Source organism: Bison bison, unplaced genomic scaffold, assembly GCF_000754665.1.
Source record: "Bison bison bison isolate TAMUID 2011002044 unplaced genomic scaffold, Bison_UMD1.0 scf7180017864213, whole genome shotgun sequence".
NCBI lineage: Eukaryota > Metazoa > Chordata > Mammalia > Artiodactyla > Bovidae > Bison > Bison bison.
The window spans coordinates 3,523,991-3,529,490 of NW_011494785.1; the positions used below are offsets into that span (position 1 = coordinate 3,523,991).

General features: G+C 54.0%; 1 protein-coding gene across 1 annotated transcript in view; it reads right to left on the reverse strand.

Annotated features, from left to right (window-relative positions):
* TEAD4 (TEA domain family member 4) overlaps positions 1–5,169 on the reverse strand; it is a 62,301-nt gene extending 57,132 nt beyond the window's left edge. The window contains exon 1 of the mRNA XM_010845005.1: positions 4,804–5,169. The gene's annotated coding sequence lies outside the window, so the exon portion shown is untranslated. The remainder of the gene's footprint in view (positions 1–4,803) is intronic.
* Positions 5,170–5,500: the final 331 nt, after the last annotated feature.

Genomic DNA, 5,500 nt, shown 5'->3' on the forward strand with positions numbered 1-5,500 from the left:
GCCCAGCACTGGGAACAGAAACAGTGGACCTTCTGGCTTGGTAAGTACCAGACTGTTCTACTGTGTGGCCTCCAGAGAAGAAACGTTTAGCTAGGCAGAGGCTAGAAGGTGAAGTGAGAACTCTGGCAAGAGCTAGCCGGCCAGTCCCAGGATCACTGTTGTTGCATGAGGCTAGGGTCAGTTTCTTGACACTTCATCTCATTAATTAATGGAGTCCTCTGCTACTGTTGGAGGACACTTCATTTAAAATTGTGTATACACGTTATTTTATTCTCTCTCTGCAACTGAACTGCGAGATCCCTTAGGACGCTGCTGCGGTATGGCTTTGTACTCCTCTCCCCAGTGTCCCCCAGAGTAGCTGGGATGTGATGAATAATGACACTGTAGGTCAGGATTTTCCTTCTTTTTCAGAAGGTGGGGGGTGAGGGGGAGGATGACCACCCTTCCCCTGGGGAACTAACCCCCTTCACGGATCACAGCTTTGTCATGGCGAAGGGGCTTGTGTAACTCAATGAAGCTATGGGTCATGCCATGCAGGGCCACCTAAGAGAGTTTTGACAAATCGTGGTCCACTGGAGGACGGAACGGCAAACCACTCCGTTATTCTTGCCCTGAGAACCCCATGGACATGAACAGTATGAGAGGAAGTGGCCAGAATCTCCCTGCTGTCCACATGGCAAAACCAGAAACGTAGGAAGAACTGTCATTTCAGGAGAGGTCAAGGCAAAGCTGGAATGAGATCCTAGAGCTGGAGGCTGTGCCAGCGACACAGCGCTGCCCCCACGTCCACCTGGGCCCCGAGCTGGTCACACCGCCGGGAGGCGGGGGCCGACAGCAGCTGTTCAGCTACAATTTCAGAGCCTGAAAGGGAGCTGTGGTCTCAGCCCCTGCCAGCAACAGGTCACAGGGGGCAAAGGCAGGCAGGCTACCCGGGCCCAACCTCGGCGGCAGGAAAGCCACCACATCCTCCACTGCCATGCTCTGCAACAGTCACCCGTACAAGGCCGGGACAGAAGCTCCAAGCCAGCTGCGCTCTGCATCCCAGGAGACCTGGAAGGACAGGGACGCTTCTCACCTGGTTAAGTGACCTGCAGGCCCAGGAGGAGAAAGGCGGGTGCATTTTAAAGACCTCGTGAGGGAACTCCCTGGCAGTCCAGTGGTAAAGATCCCAAGCTTCCACTGCAGGGAACACAGGTTCGATCCCTGGTCAAGGAACTAAGATCCCACATGACACCATTGCAGCAAAATAGGAAAAAAAAAAAGACCTCTTGAAGTCCCTGCCCCCTTCCAGAGGTCATTCTCAGGTTCCACGGTTCCTAAGGGAGTATTTCTGCCCAAACAAGCTTATCTGAGCCACAAGACGGGAGACATGCCCAGGCGGACTGCTCCAGACTCCACACCTGTTAGACCAAGCTGGCCGGTGGTCTGGGCATTGCCACCCCCAGAGCAGGAGAGAGAAGGCATCAGAATGGACCAGAGTGGAGCTCTAGTCCTAGCTCTGCCACTCCCCAGCTGTGAGACCTTAAGCAAGTTATGGTCCCACCAGGGCCTCAGTTTCTCATCTTGATATTTATTATTTTTAAATTTTTTATTGAAGTATAGTTGATTTGCAGCATGATTTACAATGCTGTACTAGTTCCAGGTGTATAGCAAAATGATTCAAATATATATATCAAATATATATATATATATGTTTTCTATTCTTTTCCATTATAATTTATTACAAGATATTGAGTAGAGTTTCCTTTGCTACAGTAGGTACTTGTTTATCTATTTTATACATAGGAGTATGTATCTGCTAATCTCAAACTCCTAATTTATCCCTCCCCCATCCATTTCCCCTTTGGTGACCATAAGTTTGCTTTCTATGTCTGTGAGTCTATTTCTGCTTTGTAAAAAAGTTTTTTTCTACCATTTTTTTTTAGATTCCATGTGTAAGTGGTATCAGACAGTATTTGTCTTTGTCTGACTTACTTCACTCAGTATAAAAATGTCTGGTTCATCCACGTTGCTGCAAATAGCATTATTTCATACTTAATACTTTTTATGGCCAAGTAATACTCCATTGCGTATAGATCCCACATCTTCTTTATCCATAGATCCATCGATGGGCATTTAAGTGGCTTCCATGTCTTGGCTATTCTAAATAGTGCTGCTATGAACATACGGGTACATGTATCTTTTCCGATTATAGTTTTCTCCGGATATATGTCCAGGAGTGAGATAGCTAGATCATATACTAACTCTATTTTTAGTTTTTTTAAGGACTCTCTATACTCTTCTCCATAGGGAGTGCTTCCCATCTTTAATATGAGGGGGTTCGGTGCTGACATTAGAGTTCTGTAACGTTTAGCAAGTTCACCCTGGGGCAAGGCAGGACCGGAATCTGAACACGGAGACCCTGTGCTGTTCAGTGACAAAGCCCAAATCCCACCCCCACCTGGGCTGCTAGCTAGCCCGGTTCCTAAGCCCGAGACAGGAAACCTGTAGGGTTCAGCGCACAGCAAACACTCGATCCATTTTGCTAAATAATCATGAATGACAGAGCAGGGTTTAGCAAAGGTGTTAGGAAATTTCCTGGATAAAGGGGTTCTGTGGTGAAATAGGGTTAGGAAACACTGGCTTCTTCTGCACGGTGCAATTTGCTCTGCAAACACTGAATTTTCACCACAAAAACTTCTTGGATAGATGTTAATTACCCCTCCCACATTACTCATCAGGAAACTGAACCCAAAGCCTTAAAGGTAGTAACTGTCAGGATTTATACCCTGCTATGTCTGACCCCAAACCTGAGTCCTTTCTACTACACCTATACACCAGACACCCTCGCAGCCCCACCCACACACCTGGCCTGAGCAGGTGAAGGCGGAGGTGGCTCCCAGCAGAATATCTGTGTCCTCAGGGTGGATGGAGGACCAGTGGGAGTCCCCACCTGAGGGCATCTCGGCCCTTCCTGGCAAGAAGCCCCGAACGTGATGCCCACAGCATTCTGTCATGGGATGAAGAGATAACTCAAGGATCAGTCTGTGGCCCCCATCCTCCTCACATGCTGTCAATCTCAAACTTCTGCCCATCTCCTGGGCACTGGGGCTCTCACCCCACCCAGTTCCACCCTCTGAAATGTTTCCAGTGGTAAAACTCCAAAGGGAGAGAAAACAGAAAGCATAGCAGAAAGGAAGAGATGGGAAAACAGCTATCCAGAAGGGCCTCCCCACAGGTCAACCCAGTGACTCAGAGGCAGCCTTCCCCCCGCTAGGAGGGCAGGAAAACACCCTCCCTACATCCCAGTGCCTGGTGGTTCAGTCAGTCATCAAGAATGAGGGTCCTTCCATTTGACTCCCAGGTGGCTCCAAGGAGAGCTGGACCAGTAGTTCAATTTCCCCTGTCCTTGGGGCCAACTTTAAAAGCACTGTCTAGACAAATACTGTATGATATCACTCACATGTGGAATCTAAAAAATACAACAAACTAGTGAATATAACATAGGACTCACACATACAGACAGCCGACTATTGGTTTCCAGTGGGGGAGTGGGGGTAGAAGGAGCAAGCTGGGGGCGGGGGTTGGGGGGGAGGGCGGGTACAAACTATTGAGTGTCAGACAGGTACAAACTCAAGGATGTATTGTACAACACGGGGAGTATAGCCAGTATTTTGTTGTAACTGCAAATGGAAAGTAACTTTTACAAATTGTATTTTTTTTTTAATTTTTAATCAAAACAAACAAAAGCACTGCCTACACAAATCTCAAGATGCAAAATGAGCTCTTTCTGGGGGGAGGGTGTCCAACCCCTCCCACAAACATGCCCAAGTCTCACTATCAACAACCCACCCCATCACCAAAAGGCAAGAATCTCGGCTTCCCTAAACTTTCTACCAACGTGTTCCCTAAACTCTTCCAGGCAAGAACAAAACCGACCTCCACAGAAAGACAGCTGCCTGCGAGAGGCAGGTGTGCACAGCTTCCCTCAAGCTCCGCGGGTCCAGGGCGAATGAAGCCTGGGGACCACACAGCCCCACAGCCACCGCCAGCTCCTTGGGCACAGACACCACCAGAGACTCGGTGTCCTGCCCCTGCTCCTGCAGGGAGGGAGGACCGTCCCGCCCAGGAACAACATCCTCACGGGGGAAACACACACTGAGAGACGTGGCATCTCGCTAGTCCTCCAAGATACTCAGCTTACAGACAAACAGCGCTTTTCTCGGGTGGAAAGGCGCTCCCGTTCAACACAAACAAACATGCCTCCTAGAAGGTAGGTGAGTCATCGGTGAGCAGGTATCACCCTCAGACACCCGGAGCTAAGGAGGCGGCACAGTCACACGCCACGTGAACTCATCACTGACCTGCCAGGTCTGGCCCCGAACCCCCTCTCCGCTCGACACAGAAGTGCACGGAGGCGCGAGTCCCGGGTCTGCTCTCCCTCCGGGGAAACGTTCGCTTCGGGCTGTGGAGCTCTGCTCTCCAGACTCACTGGCCTCCAGCACGGAACGCACCACGCTTCTCAAGTCCTGGGAAATGGGGACCTTTGGCGGAGGTCCTCTCCGCTCTCGCAAAGCCTTGGCTTGAAATCGCCAGGACACCCTTTCCAAGCCCAAGAGGCGCCCAGCAGAAGAGAGGCGCGGGCTCTGGGTCTCTTTTCGGCCGCCGGCGACCTGGGCTCGGCCTCGTCTTTTCGGCTCCGCGCGCTCCCCTTACTCCTGGCCCTTGCGCCCACCCCAGCCTCGCGGTTCTCGCGACTCCACGTGCCCGGCTCGCCCCTAAGTCCGATCCCGGATGAGAGCTCCTCCCGCGCCGCCGTCTTACCGGTCCCAGGGTGCGAGGAGGTGGGCGGGTACGCGGAGCCAGCCCCGCGGCTCTTCCAGCCGCGGCTCCGCTGAGGTCCGGAGAGGCGGGCGAGGGCGCTGCAGAGACAACGCGGGGTCAGCGAGCGGAGACCCGGGCTCCAGCCCCGGGCCGACCGGCTGGGCGGGGATGAAGGCGGATCGCGGGACGGAGCCGACTCCGCGTGGGCCCAAACCCAGCTCGCCCCGCCCGGCGCGCGGTACTCGGTGCGCGGTGTCCGGTGCGCGGTGTCCAGCGCGCTGTGGCCGGTGCGCGGAGCGGGGCGGAGCAGAGGGAGGAGTTTTCCCAGAAGGGGACTGACGGGAAAGCACAGGCGATCCCTATTCCTGGGCGGGGTGAGTCAACGGGGAGAGGAAGGGACGTGGGGGGAACAGAGCGCGCGCGGGAGGGCGGAAGGGAGGGAAGCGGGAGAGCGGAGACGGGAGAGGGGGACGGCGGGCCCGGCGCGCAGGTCCCAGGGCGGGAAGGAAAGAGCCGCCCGCGGCGCGGCCGGAGGGGCGCGGCGGCCGGCCACTCACCGTGGGGGACGCGGCAGCGCGGCGGAGCCGGGAGCTGGCGGGTTCTCCCCGCCCCCGGCCTGGGGTTTGAAAGGGAGGAAGCCTGGAATGCGCGGAATGAGGGCTGGAATGAGATGCGCGCGGTCGAGGGCGGGAGCTGG